Source organism: Neovison vison, chromosome X (assembly GCF_020171115.1).
Source record: "Neovison vison isolate M4711 chromosome X, ASM_NN_V1, whole genome shotgun sequence".
In the NCBI taxonomy this organism is placed as follows: domain Eukaryota; kingdom Metazoa; phylum Chordata; class Mammalia; order Carnivora; family Mustelidae; genus Neogale; species Neogale vison.
Window position 1 is genome coordinate 51108819 of NC_058105.1, and position 16541 is coordinate 51125359.

At 36.8% G+C, this 16541-nt stretch overlaps 1 pseudogene; it reads left to right on the forward strand.

Moving 5' to 3' along the window:
• Positions 1–7883: 7883 nt before the first annotated feature.
• Positions 7884–12544, forward strand: LOC122896570 (annotated as a pseudogene).
• Positions 12545–16541: the final 3997 nt, after the last annotated feature.

Sequence of the window (16541 nt, forward strand, 5' to 3'; positions counted from 1 at the left end):
GAAGGACACTACATAATCCTTAAAGGGACTATCCACCAAGATGATCTAACAATTGTAAATATCTATGCTCCCAATATGGGAGCAGCCAATTACTTAAGAAAACTGTTAATCAAGATAAAGAGTCATATTGATATGAATACACTAATCGTAGGTGATCTTAACACGCCTCTTTCAGAATTAGACAGATCATCGAAGCAGAAAATCAATAAAGAAACAAGAGCATTGAACGACACATTGGACCAGATGGACCTCATAGATATATACAGAACATTCCACCCTAAAACAGCAGAATACTCATTCTTCTCAAGTGCACACGGAACCTTCTCCAGAATAGACCACATACTGGGTCACAAATCAGGACTCAGCCGATACCAAAAGACTGAGATTATTCCCTGCATATTCTCAGATCACAATGCTTTGAAACTGGAGCTCAATCACAAGGAAAAGTTCCGAAGGAACTCAAACACCTGGAAGCTAAAGACCACCTTGCTTAAGAATGCTTGGATCAACCAGGAGATCAAAGAAGAACTGAAACAATTCATGGAAACCAATGAGAATGAAGACACTTCGGTCCAAAACCTATGGGATACAGCAAAGGCGGTCCTAAGGGGAAAATATATAGCCATCCAAGCCTTGCTCAAAAAAATTGAAAAATCCAGAACACACCAGCTGTCTCTACACCTTAAAGAACTGGAGGATCAACAACAAATCAAACCAACTCCACACATAAGAAGGGAAATCATCAAGATTAGAGCTGAGATCAATGAGGGAGAAACCAGAGATACAGTAGAACGTATCAATGAAACTAGAAGCTGGTTTTTTGAAAGAATCAATAAGATCGATAAGCCGCTGGCTACACTAATCCAAAAGAAAAGAGAGAAATCCCAAATTCATAAAATTATGAATGAAAGGGGAGAGATCACAACTAACACCAAGGAAGTAGAAACAATCATCAGAAGTTACTACGAACAGTTATATGCCAATAAGCTTAGCAACCTTGATGAAATGGATGCATTCCTGGAAAAATATAAACTACCAAAATTGAACCAGGAAGAAATCGACAACCTGAATAGACCGATATCTAATAACGAGATTGAAGCAGTGATCAAAAATCTCCCAAAAAACAAGAGCCCAGGACCTGACGGATTCCCTGGGGAATTCTACCAAACCTTCCAAGAAGAAATAACACCTATTCTCCTGAAGCTGTTTCAAAAAATTGAAGCAGAAGGAAAACTTCCAGACTCTTTCTATGAAGCCAGCATTACCCTGATCCCCAAACCAGGCAAGGACCATACCAAAAAGGAGAATTTCAGACCAATATCACTGATGAATATGGATGCTAAGATTCTCAACAAGATCCTAGCCAACAGGATCCAACAACACATTAAAAAGATTATCCACCATGATCAGGTGGGATTCATCCCTGGGCTACAAGGATGGTTCAACATTCGTAAATCAATCAATGTGATACAACAAATTAATAGGAGAAGAGAGAAGAACCACATGGTCCTCTCAATTGATGCAGAAAAAGCATTTGACAAAATCCAACATCCGTTCCTGATTAAAACGCTTCAAAGTATAGGGATAGAGGGAACATTCCTGAACCTCATCAAATCTATCTATGAAAGACCCACAGCAAATATCATCCTCAATGGGAAAAAGCTTGCAGCCTTCCCGTTGAGATCAGGAACAAGACAAGGATGCCCACTTTCACCACTCTTGTTCAACATAGTATTAGAAATCCTAGCAACAGCAATCAGACAACAGAGAGAAATAAAAGGTATCCAAATTGGTAATGAAGAAGTCACACTCTCTCTCTTCGCAGATGACATGATTCTTTATATGGAAAACCCAAAAGACTCCACCCCCAAACTACTAGAACTCATACAGCAATTCAGCAGCGTGGCAGGATACAAAGTCAATGTGCAGAAATCAGTGGCTTTCTTATACACTAACAAGGAAAATACAGAAAGGGAAATTAGAGAATCGATTCCATTTACTATAGCACCAAGAACCATAAGATACCTGGGAATAAACCTAACTAAAGAGGTAAAGGATCTATACTTGAGGAACTATAGAACACTCATGAAAGAAATTGAAGAAGACACAAAAAGATGGAAGACCATTCCATGCTCTTGGATCGGAAGAATAAACATTGTTAAAATGTCTATACTGCCTAGAGCAATCTATACTTTTAATGCCATTCCGATCAAAATTCCACCGGCATTCTTCAAAGAGCTGGAGCAAATAATCCAAAAATTTGTATGGAATCAGAAGAGACCCCGAATCGCTAAGGAAACGTTGAAAAACAAAAATAAAGCTGGCGGCATCACCTTACCTGATTTCAAGCTTTATTACAAAGCTGTGATCACCAAGACAGCATGGTACTGGCATAAAAACAGACACATAGACCAGTGGAACAGAGTAGAGAGCCCTGATATGGACCCTCAACTCTATGGTCAATTAATCTTCGACAAAACAGGAAAAAATATACAGTGGAAAAAAGACAGTCTCTTCAATAAATGGTGCTGGGAAAACTGGACAGCTATATGTAGAAGAATGAAACTCGACCATTCTCTTACACCGTACACAAAGATCAACTCAAAATGGATAAAAGACCTCAACGTGAGACAGGAATCTATCAGAATCTTAGAGGAGAACATAGGCAGTAATCTCTTCGATATCAGCCACAGCAACTTCTTTCAAGATACGTCTCCAAAGGCAAAGGAAACAAAAGCGAAAATAGACTTCTGGGACTTCATCAAAATCAAAAGCTTCTGCACAGCAAAGGAAACAGTCAAAAAAACAAAGAGGCAACCCACGGAATGGGAGAAGATATTTGCAAATGACAGTACAGACAAAAGGTTGATATCCAGGATCTATAATGAACTCCTCAAACTCAACCCACATGAAACAGACAAACACATCAAAAAATGGGCAGAAGATATGAACAGACACTTCTCCAATCAAGAAATACAAATGGCTATCAGACACATGAAAAAATGCTCATCATCATTAGCCCTCAGGGAGATTCAAATTAAAACCACATTGAGATATCACCTTACACCAGTTAGAATGGCCAAAATTAACAAAACAGGAAACAACATGTGTTGGAAAGGATGTGGAGAAAGGGGAACCCTCTTACACTGTTGGTGGGAATGCAAGTTGGTGCAGCCTCTTTGGAGAACAGTGTGGAGATTCCTCAAGAAATTAAAAATAGAGCTTCCCTACGACCCTGCAATTGCACTCCTGGGTATTTACCCCAAAGATACAGATGTCGTGAAAAGAAGGGCCATCTGTACCCCAATGTTTATAGCAGCAATGGCCACAGTCGCCAAACTATGGAAAGAACCAAGATGCCCTTCAACGGATGAATGGATAAGGAAGATGTGGTCCATATACACTATGGAGTATTATGCCTCCATCAGAAAGGACGAATATCCAACTTTTGTAGCAACATGGACGGGACTGGAAGAGATTATGCTGAGTGAAATCAGTCAAGCAGAGAGAGTCAATTATCATATGGTTTCACTCATTTGTGGAGCATAACCAATAGCATGGAGGACAAGGGGCGTTAGAGAGTAGTAGGGAATTTGGGTAAATTGGAAGGGGAGGTGAACCATGAGAGACTATGGACTCTGAAAAACAGTCTGAGGGGTTTGAAGTGGCGGGGGGGTGGGAGGTTGGGGTACCAGGTGGTGGGTATTATAGAGGGCACAGCTTGCATGGAGCACTGGGTGTGGTGAAAAAATAATGAATACTGTTTTTCTGAAAATAAATAAATTGGGAAAAAAAAATAAAAGTCTGAAAAAAAAAAAAAAAAACAAACAAACAAAAAAAAAGTAAATTGACAGAATGGGAGAAGATATATGGAAATGACATATCACATAAGGGCCTAGTATCCAAAATCTATAAAGAACTTATCAAACTCAACACCCAAAGAACAAATAATCCAATCAAGAGATGGGCAGAGGACATGAACAGATATTTCTGCAAAGAAGACATCCAGTTGGCCAACAGACACAAGAAAAAGTGCTCCACATCACTTGGCATCAGGGAAATACAAATCAAAACCTCAATGAGACACCACCTCACACCAGTCAGAATGACTAAAATTAACAAGGCAGGAAATGACAGACACTGGCAAGGATGTGGAGAAAGGAGAACCCTCCTACACTGTTGGTGGGAATTCAAGCCGGTGCAACCACTCTGGAAAACAGCATGGATGTTCCTCAAAAAGTTGAAAATAGAGCTACCCTATGACACTGCAATTGCACTACTGGATATTTACACTAAATATACAAATGTAGTGATCCGAAGGGGCATGTGCACCTGAATGTTTATAGAAGCAATGTCCACAATAGCCAAACTATGGAAAGAACCAGGATGTCCATCAACGGATGAATGGATAAATAAGAAGTGATATATGTATACAATGGAATACTATGCAACCATCAAAAGAAATGAAATCTTGCCATTTGCGATGACGTGAATGCAACTGCTGGATACTATTATGCTTAGCGAAATAAGCCAGTAAGAGAAAGACAATTATCATATGATCTACTGATATGAGGAAGTTGAGAGGCAATGTTTGGGTTTGTGGGGTAGGAAAAGAATAAATGAAACAATATGAGATAAGGAGGAAGACAAACCATAATAGACTCTCAATCTCACAAAACAAACTGAGGGTTTGTGGGGGGAGGGGGTAGGGAGAGGGTGGTGCAGTTATGGATATTGGGGAAGGTATGTGCTATGAAGTGTGAACCTGGCGATTCACAGACCTGTACCCTTGGGGCTGATAATACATTATATGTTAAAAAAAAAAAGAAAAACTATAAAAAATAAAATAATTTTAAAAATTTAAAAAAGAAGAAGAACTATATCTTAGTTGTCAAATTCATTTTACATTTAAAAAGAAAAATGGTTAATCACAAAATCCCCTAACTCAGTGAATTTTTTATTTTCAAATATTGTGGCCAGAACAACCTGGGGTCCCATGTTAATTGTGCAAGTTCCTGGTTCTACCACAGACCTAATTTAAAATCTCTTGAGATAGAACCTGGAATCTACATTTTTGATAAATTTCCCAGATGATTCCTGTTCATACAACTATCTGGAAACCAGTATTCTAATTGATTATAGAGCTTAGAGAAAACACTTTAAATTTCTAAGAAAGGATCAGGAATGAAAGTATAATAGACAAGAAAATGAAGTAGTGAATAGATCACAAATGTTCACTCTCATAATAATTAGATCTGAATCATCAAATCCCCGAACACATACTATACACACACATACACAGAGAATATTGTTTTATTGGGGTTCTTAATAAATGCTACTAAATGTATTTTTTAATTAGAATATGAAATGAAGTATGTAATAAAATGTAATATATAGTTTCAAAATATGTACACATCACACTTACTTATACAAGGATAGATATATCCTTTGATAAGTAGTCTTTCCTTATTTTATTGATGATTAGAGCTCAGTTTCCAGCCTCTTTGTTGCTCAGGGGGTCCATATAATAGGATCAGACCAAAATGTTGTTAATGGAATGGTATGTGGAAATTGAAGGAGGTCTTTTTCAGGATTGGAAGTGTTAGTCTATTTCCTGCTGGAAAGAATACTGATATGTTGCCTGGAATGCTAACATGATGGTGGGGCTCAAATAGGCAAATTGTAAACTTTTGAAAGTGGCTTAACAATAAGATAGAAGAATAATTATAATAATCATTGAGTATTGTACTAGCCAGAAACCGTCTATATTAGGTGAAGAAAAAATGTCTTCAGGGTTATGTTAGTTTTTCATGTTAATCACATATAAACCAACTTTGTCTTTATATTTAGAGAGAGGGCGTAAGGAGAGTTTAAAATCCAAGAAGTAAAATATCAAAGATTTAAGGCTTAAAGATTTAAGTAAATATCAAACTTTAGTTCTTTGCAAAAATCAACAAAGCTGACAAACCTTTAGCTAGACTAACCAAAAGAAGAGGAAAGAAGATTCAAATTGCTAAACTCAACAATAAGAAAAAGGACATAACCATCAACTCACACGGGGAAAAAAGTGTAGAGGAAACAATGAACAAATATATGCCTACAAATTAGATAATCTAGATGAAATGGTATTCTTTTCATAAGATTTTATTTATTTATTTGAGAGAGAGAGTGAGAGAGAGTGCAGTGGGGTGAAGACAAGAGGGTGAGAGAGAAGCAGACACCTGCTGAGCAGGAAGCCTGATTCAGGACAGAATACTGGGACTTCAGAATCATGACCTGAGCTGAAGATAGCTGCCTAACCAACTGAGCCACCCAGGTGCCCTGATGAAATGGTATTTTTAAAAAGACTCAAACTACCAGAAATGACTAAAGTAGAATTAGAAAACCTCAATAGAACTATATAAAAAATGAATAAACTTAATTGTTAATTAAAAGAGTAGCCCAGAACCCAGCTTCACTGGTGAATTCCACCAAATGTTTAAAGAATAATGAACAAAATTCCTTTACAAACACTTCCAAAAAATAAAAGTGGAGGGAACATTTCCCAATTCATTCTTTGAGAATAGTATAATTCTAATACCAAAACCAGGCAAAGACATCAGTTATTAAAAAAATATATATGTTTTTAATTTCTTGAGGAATCTCCACACTGTTCTCCAAAAAGGCTGCACCAACTTGCATTCCCACGAACAGTGGAAGAGGGTTCCCCTCTCTCCACATCCTCTCCAACACATGTTGTTTCCTGTTTTGTTAATTTTGGCCATTCTAACTGGTGTAAGGTGATACCTCAATGTGGTTTTAATTCGAATCTCCCTGAGGGCTAATGATGATGAACATTTTTTCATGTGTCTGATACCATTTGTGTGTCTTGATTGGAGAAGTGTCTGTCCATATCTTCTGCCCATTTTTGATATGTTTGCCTGTTTCGTGTGTGTTGAGTTTGAGGAGGTGTCGTGAAAAGAAGGGCCATCTGTACCCCAATGTTTATAGCAGCAATGGCCACGGTCACCAAACTATGGAAAGAACCAAGATGCTCTTCAACGGACGAATGGATAAGGAAGATGTGGTCCATATACACTACGGAGTATTATGCCTCCATCAGAAAGGATGAATACCCAACTTTTGTAGCAACATGGACGGGACTGGAAGAGATTATGCTGAGTGAAATAAGTCAAGCAGAGAGAGTCAACTATCATATGGTTTCACTTATTTGTGGAGCATAACAAATAGCATGGAGGACAAGGGGTGTTAGAGAGGAGAAGGGAGTTGGGGTAAATTGGAAGGGGAGGTGAACCATGAGAGACTATGGACTCTGAAAAACAATCTGAGGGGTTTGAAGTGGTGGGGGGTGGGGGGTTGGGGTACCAGGTGGTGGGTATTATAGAAGGCACGGATTGCATGGAGCACTGGGTGTGGTGAAAAAATAATGAATACTGTTTTTCTGAAAGTAAATAAATTAATTTAATTTTAAAAAAAGAATATATATATATATATATATATTAAAAAACACTACAGATAATATCTTGCACAGAGACACAGAAATCCTCAAGAAAATAGTAGTGAACCAAATCCAGCAACACTTAAAAAAAAAAAAATACGGCCAATTAGGATTTACCTATAAAGAACTCCTCAAACTCAACATACACAAAATAGATAATCACGTCAAAAAATGGGTAGAAGACATGATCAGACACTTCTCCAAAGAAGACATACAAATGACTAACAAGCACATGAAAAAATGTTCATCATCATTAGCCATCGGGGAGATTCAAATCAAAACCATATTGAGGGTGTCAGAGCCGCTGCTTCCAAGTCCGGATCCAGTCTCCCGCACCGCTGACACCGGCCCTCCCTCCCCACGTGCACTCCCAATTCTTTTTGGTTCTAAGTCCAAAATGTCAACTCTCAAAGATCAGCTGATTCAGAATCTTCTTAAGGAAGGACATGTCCCCCAAAATAAGATTACAGGGGTTGGGATGGGGTTGGTGCTGTTGGCATGGCTTGTGCCATCAGTATCTTAATGAAGGACTTGGCAGATGAACTTGCTCTTGTTGATGTAACGGAAGACAAACTGAAGGGAGAGATGACGCATGGAAGCCTTTTCCTTAGAACACCAAAAATTGTCTCTGGCAAAGACTTTAATGTGACTGCAAACTCCAAGATGGTTATTATCACAGCTGGGGCACATCAGCAAGAGGGAGAAAGCCGTCTTAATTTGGTCCAGCGTAATGGGAACATCTTTAAGTTCATCATTCTTAATGTTGTAAAATACAGTCCAAATTGCAAGTTTCTTGTTGTTTCCAATCCAGTGGATATCTTGACCTATGTGGCTTGGAAGATAAGTGGCTTTCCCAAAAACTTTGTTAATTGGAAGTGGTTGCAATCTGGATTCAGCCCAGTTCCGTTACCTAAAGGGGAAAGGCTGGGAGTTCACCCATTAAGCTGTCACGGGTGGATCCTCGGGGAGCATGGAGACTCCAGTGTGCCTATATGGAGTGGAGTAAACATTGCTGGTGTCTCTCTGAAGAATCTGCACCTGGACTTAGGCACTGATGAAGATAAGGAACAGTGGAAAGAGGTTCACAAACAGGTGGTTGACAGTGCCTATGAGGTGATCAAACTAGAGCTAGAAAAAGAAAAACAAAGCCTAAAGGCAGTAGAAGGGAAATAATAAAGATTAGAATAGAAATAAATGATATAGAAATTAAAGAAAACGAGAACTAATCAATGAAACCAGGAGCTGCTTCATTGAAAAACTAAATAAAATTTACAGACTCCTAGACACACTTATTAAAAATAAAAGAGAAAGGACCCAAATAAATAAAATCACAAATGAGAAAGGAGAAACAGCAATCCCTGCAGAAATACAATGATAAGATAATATTATGAGAAATTATATCCCAACAAATTGGACAATCTGGAAGAAATGGATAAAATCCTTGGAGCATATAAAATACCAACTCTAAAATGGGAAGGCATTGAAAACTTGAATAGACTGAAAAAAAAGCAAAGAAATTGAATTAGTAATCAAAAATCTCCCAACAAACAAAAGTCCAGCTCCAGATTACTTCACAGGGGAATTCTACCAAACATTTTTTTTTCTTTTCTGTCAAACATTTAAATAAAAGTTAATGCTTATTCTTCTCAAATTATCCCCAAAAAATATATATGTAAGGAAACTTCCAAATTCATTCTATGAAGTCAGCACCACCTGATATCAAAACCAGGTTAAAAAAAAAAAAACAGGTAAAGACTCCACTATAAAAGATAATTACAGACCATTATCCGTGATGAACATGGATGCAAAAATTCTTGTCAAAATATTAGAAAATCAAATCCAACAGTACATTAAAAGAATCATTCATCATGATCAAGTGGGACTTACTCCTGGACTGCAAAGTTGGTTCAATATTGGCAAATCAAACATTATTCACCACATTAATAAAAGAGTAAGAAACAGATAATCCTTCAATAGATACAAAAGCAGTTAACAAAATGCAATGTATATTAATGATAAATACTCTCAACAAAAGAGGATTAGAGGGAACATAACTCAACATAATAAAGACCATATAGGAAAAACCCACAGCTAATATCATTCTCCATGGGGAAAAACTGATAACTTTTCCTTGAGGTTGGTAACAAGACAGGGATGTTCACTCTTGCCAAGGTTATTTAGCAAAGTATTGGAAGTCCTAGCCTCAGGAATCAGATAACAAAAAGAAACAAAAGACATTCAAATTGGCAAGGAAGAAGAAACATTTTCACTATTTGCAGTCTACATGATACTCCGTTTAGAAAACACAATAGAATCCATCAAAAAATTGTCAGAACTGATACAAAAATTCAGTAATGTCACAGGATACAAAATCAAGTACAGAATTCTATTGTATTTATATACACCAATAATGAATAAATAGAAAGTGAAATCAAGGAATCAATCCCAGTTACAACCTGTATCAAAAACTGTAAAAGACTCAGGAATAGACCTAACCAAAGAGGTAAAAGATCTATACTTCTGAAAACTATAGAACACTTATGAAAGAGATTGAAAAGGACACAAATAAATGGAAAAACATCCCATTCCCACGGACTGAAAGAAGAAACAGTGTTAAAATGTCTAAACTACCCAAAGTTACATTTAATACATTTAATACAACCTCTATCAAAAATACCACCAACATTTTTCACAGAGCTAGAACAAACAACCCTAAAGTTTGTATGGAACCACAAAAGAACCTGAAGTGCCAAAGAAATCTTAAAAAAAAAAAAAAAAAAAAAAGATGTACGCATCAGAATTCCAGACTTCAAGCTATTTTACAAAGCGGTAGTCATCAAGCAGTGTGGTCTTAGCACAAAAATAGACCCATAAATCAATAAACAAAATAGAAAACCCGGAAATGAACCCACAACTACATGGTGAAATAATTTTAGACAAAGCAGGAAAGAATATTCAGTGGAAAAAAGACAGCCTTTTCAAGAAATGACATTGGGAAAACTGGACAAAACAATGCTAAAGAATGAAACTGAACCACTTTTTTTTTACAGCATACAGAAAATAAATTCAAAATGAATGAAAGACCTCAATATGAGACAGGAAGCAATCAAAATCTTAGAGGAGTACATAGGCAGTAACTTCTTTGACATCAGCCTTTGCTAATTCTTTCTAGATATGTCTCATAAGGCAAGGGAAACAAAAGCAAAAATAAATTTTGGGATTTCATCAAAATGAGAAGCTTCTACAGAGTGAAGGAAGCAACCAACAAAGCTAAATTCAACCTAGAGAATGGGAGAAGATATTTGCAAATGACATATCTGATAAAGGGTGAGTATCCAAAATACATAAAGAATTTATAAAACTCAATGCCCCCCAAAATGTAAATCAAACAGTTAATAAATAAGCACAAGATATGAATAGACATTTTTCTAAAGACACAGATGTTTCAGTCCTGGTAGGTGATAGGTTTCCATGAAAGCATCTGTTTATTCCAGGTTGATTAATTAATTGAGATATAGTTATTGAAAATGATTTATCATAATTGTTTCTATTTCCTTGGTGTTGATTATGATCTCTCCCCTTTCATTCATATTATTAATTTGGGTCCTTTCTCTTTTCTTCTGGATAAGTTTGGTCAGTGGTTTATCAATGTCATTTTTTTTTTCAAAGAACTCGCTTCTCGTTTCATTGATCTGCTCTAGTAAATTTCTGGTTTCTATTTCATTGATCACTGCTCTAATCTTAACTATTTCTCTTCTTGTGCATGACTTAGGCTCTGTTGGTTTTTTTTCTCCAGTTTTTTGAGGTATAAAGTTAGCTGGTGGATTTGGGACTTTTAATTTTTTTGAAGGAGGCTTGGATGGTTATGTTTTTCCACATTAGGACTGCCTTTGCAGTATTCCATTGGTTTTGGACCAATGTGTTTTTATTCTCATTGGTTTTCATGAATTATTTAAGTTCTTTAATTTCCTTATTGACCCAAACATTCTTCAGGAGGATGGTCTTTAGCTTCCAAGTGTTTTAATCTCTTCCAAAATTTTCCTGTGACTGAGTTTCAGTTTCAAAGCATTTTGATCTAAAAATATGCAGGGGAAAATTTCAATCTTTTGGTATCAGTTGAATTGTGACCAAGCATATGGTCTGTTTTGGAGAAAGTTCCATGTACACTTGGGAAGAATTAGTATTCTGTTGTTTTAAGGTGGAATGTTCTGTGTATATCAGTGAGGTCCATCTGGTCAAGTATGTCATTCAAAGCTCTTGTTTCTTCGTTGATTTTCTGCTTAGATGATCTGTCTGTTGCTGAGAGTGGAGTGTTGAAGTCTCCTACTATTAATGTATTGTTATCAATATGCCTCTTTATTTTGGTTAAGAGTTTGTTTATGTAGTTGGCTGCTCCCATGTCAGGGGCATACATATTTACAATTCTTAGACCTTCTTGTTGGACAGACCCTTTTAGAATGATATATAGTCCTTATGTATCTCTAACTGCAGTATTTAGCTTATAATATAATTTGTCTGATATGAGAATTGTTACCTCAATGTTCTTTTGAGGTCTGTTGACATGAAAGATGGTTTTCCATCCCTTCACATTCAGTCTGGATGTATCTGTAAGTTCAAAATGAGTATCCTATAGACAACATATAGATAGGTCCTGTCTTTTTATCTAATCTGCAACCTTATGCCCTTTCATGGAAGCATTTAGGCCATATACATTGAGAGTGATTATTGAAAGATATTATTATGTTGTCATCACGTTGCCTGTGAAGTCCTTGTTTCTATACATTATCTCTGTAAATTTCTGTTCTGTATCACTCTCGGGGTCTTTCTTCTTTGACAAAACCTTCCTTAATCTTTCTTGCAGGGCTAACTTAGTGGTCACATATTCTTCAGCTTCTGGCAGTCGTGGACACTCTTTATCTCTCCAACCATTCTGAATGACAGCCTTGCCAGATAAAGTAGTCTTGGCTTCATGTTCTTCTCATTTAGTACCCTGAATATGGCTTTTCAGCCCTTTCTGGCTTTTCAGGTATCTGTGCACAGCTTTGATATTATTCCGATGCTCCTTCCTCTGTATGTAAGTAATCTCTTCCCCCAACTGACCTTAAGATAGTTTTCATTGTTCTAAGATTTGTGAGGTTTAATACTACATGCTAGGGCATTGGTCTGTTTTCCTTGATCTTGAGAGGAGTTCTTTTTGCCTCTAGGACAAGAATCCTAAAATTTGTATGGAACCAAAAAATACACCAAATCACCAAAAAAAAAAAAAAAAACTGAAAAAGAAAAACAAATCTGAGAGCATCACGTTGCCTGATTTCAAGCTATATTACAGAGCTGTGATCACCAAGACAGCATGGTCCTGGCACAAAAACAGAAACATAGACCAATGGAACAGAGTAGAGAGTCCAAATCTGGACCCTTGAAGGTACAGTCATATAATCTTGGACAAATCAGGAAAAGAATATCCAATGGGAAAAAGACAGTGTTCAATAAATGGTGTTGGGAAAATTGGACAGCGGTATACAGAAGAATGAAGCTCCACCACTCTCTTTCACCATACACAAAGATAACCTCGAAATGGATGAAAGACCTCATGTGAGAGAGGAATCCACGAAATCCTGGAGGAGAACATAAGCAGTATCCTCTTCAACACTGGCCACAGCAACTTCTTTCAAGACAGTCTCCAAAGGCAAGAGAAAAAAAAGCAAAAATGAACTTTTGGGACTCCATCAAGATCAAAAGCTTCTGCACAGCAAAGGAAACATCAACAAAACAAAGAGGCAACCCATGGAATGGGAGAAGTTACTTGCAAATGATACTACAGACAAAGGGCTGATATCCAAGATCTATAAAGAACTTGTCAAACTCAACCCCCCAAAACACAAATAATCAAGTCAAAAAAATGGGCAAAAGACAGGAACAGACACTTCCACAGTGAAGACATACACATGGCTAACAGTCACATGAAAAACTGTTCATCATCATTAACCATCAGGGAAATTCAAATCAAAACCACACTGAGATACCACCCTACACCAGTCAGAATGGAAAAAATTGACAAGGCAAGAAACAACAAATGTTGGAGAGGATGTGGAGAAAGGAAAACTCTCTTACACGGTTGGTGGTAATGCAAGTTGGTGCATCTACTTTGGAAAGGAGTGTGGAGGATTCTCAAAAAAATAAAAAATAGAGCTCCCCTATGGCCCTGCAATTGCACTACCTGCTATTTACCCCAAAGGTACAGATGAAATGAAAAGAAGGGGCACATCCACCCCAATGTTCAGAACATCAATGTCCACAACAGCTAAACTGTGGAAAAAGCAGAGATACCTTTCAACAGACAAATGGATAAAGATGTAGTCCATATATACAATGGAATATTATTCAGCCATCAGAAAGGATGAATACCCAACTTTTTCATTAACATGGATAGGACTGGAGGAGATTTTGATGACTGAAATAAGTCAAGCAGAGAAGATCAATTATCATATGGATTCACTTACTTTTGTAACATAAGGAATAGCATGGAAGACATTAGGAGAAGGAAGGGAAAAATGAAGGGGGGGAAGTTAGAGGGGGAGATGAACCATGAAAGACTATAGACTCCAGGAAACAAACTGAGGGTTTTAGAAGGGAGGGTGGTGGGGTCAGGTGTTGGCCCAGTGGTGGGTATTAAGGAGGGCACATATTTCATGGAGCACTGGGTGTTATATGCGAACGATGATTTGTGGAACACTACATCAAAAACTAATGATGTACTGCATGGTGACAAACAGGACATAATAAAATAAATAAATAAATCATCATCATGTGTTAAAAAAAAAAGAAAACATACAGATGGATAACAGACATATGAAAAGATACTCAGCATCACTCCTCATCAGGGAAATACAAATTAAAACTACACTGATCTATCACCTCACACCTGTTAGAATGGCTAAAATTAACAACACAGGAAACAACAGATATTGGCAAGAATGTGGAGAAAAGGGAACGTTCCTACACTGTTGGTGGGAATGCAAACTATGCAGCCACTTTGGAAAACAGTATGAAGATTCCTCAAAATTTAAGAATAGAATTAACCTATATTTTTGCCTTTTCACTAGTAGGTATTTACGCAAAGGATACAAATAGTGATTTGAAGACATACATGCACCCAGTGTTTCTAGCAGCATCATTGAAAATAGCCAGATTATGGAAAGAGCCCTAGCATCCCTCAACTGATGAATGGATAAAGAAAGGATAGCATATATATATACACACAATGGAATATTCTTCAGTTGTAAAAAGAATGAAATCTTCCCATTGCAATGACGTGGACGGAACTAGAGAATATTATGTAAGAGAAAGGAAAAGACCATATGATTTTACTCATATGTGGAATTTAAGAAGCAAAACAAGTGAACATAGGGGGAATAAGAGTGGCAAACCAAGAATCAGAACCTTAACTATAGAGAACAAACATGATTATTGGAGGGGTGGTGGGTGGGATGGGTTAAATAGGTGATGGGTATTAAGAAGTGCACTTGTGATGAGCATCAAGTGTTGCATGTAAGTGATGAATCACTAAATTGTACACCCAAAACTAACATTATGCTGTATGTTAACTAACTGGAATTTAAATGAAAAAATTTTGAAGAGACCTATTTGCACACCTAAGTCATAAGGCTATTTCAACTTTAGAACAAATACAACCTTTCAACTGCCCTAACAAAGCTTAAAATATGCTTCAAAGTAAAACATGCTTAGCACACTAAGCTAATTAATTACCTAGTGAACAAAATTCAGTATGCTCAAAATTAAGAATGGAATAGCTGATAAATATCTAGAAGAGAAGATATTTATTTTAATAACCAGAGAGCTGTTCAATTTCCAATCAGTGTCCTTAAACTTTATCAGTATTGAAGAAATTGTTTAATCGGGCTCAGTTTGGCCATGGAATCTTTATAATTTTAATAATTCCCCAGTGAAAATAAAATATGGAATTCTTACTATACAGAGAACCTATGGTTATTTTTGGTTAATGACTCCTAAAACAATGGTAACTCAAAATGTAGAGATGCATGCTCCTTCACTAAGAATTAATAAAACCAGAAGTTGGTGCTCAAAAAATGTTTCCAAGAACATTTTGAAAATTTCAGGGCACTTTGAACCATGATAATATTCTAGATAATTTCTAACATGCACAAAATGTCTTCAAAACAATTTGTAATTCTGATGGGTTGAGACAGACCATTCTTTTTTTTTTTAAGATTTTACTTATTTATTTGACAGACAGAGATCACAAGTAGGCAGAAAGACAGTCAGAGAGAGAGAGGGGAGGAAGCAGGCTCCCTGCAGAGCAGAGACCCTGATGCAGAGCTCAATCCCTAGACCCTGGGATCATGACCTAAGCCAAAGGCAGAGGCTTTAACTCACTGAGCCACCCAGGCACCCCTGATACAGACCATTCTTAGTAGTTTTGTTAACTTTAGAAATCCCTATTTGAATATATGGGAAAATAGGAAGCCTACATCTTGCTACTTTGAGGAAGCTGAAGCTACAAAATTATATACACAATGCTATCAGAGATTAAAAAAATATTGTAAAGTAGTTTCATAATAATAATCATCTTTCACACAACATTTCACAGGATATGGAATAACTATCAATCACTAGCATGTACAAATCTATCTGATAATTTTTGATGCTCAGTTACAATGGAACATTTATCCAACACTTAAAAACAATAAGGTATCTTAGTGAGAAATCCTTTTTTATTTACCCTGCTTCAAATATTTGAAGAAGGAAAAGAGAAATCCTCAAGTGGTAAAGGATTTACTTTCTTCACAGGGCCTACTTCATTTGTGATTTCCATATTTCCTGCAAGAGTTTAATTAAGCCTTACTGTTTTGACTTTCACCTCTTTTTAAAAAATGTATTTATTCATTTTTAGTAATCTCTGCACTCAACATGGGGCTCCAACTCATAATAATAAGATCAAGAGTTTCATGCTTTGCCAACTGAGCCAGCCACACACCACCTTGATTTTTTAGTTTCACTTAAC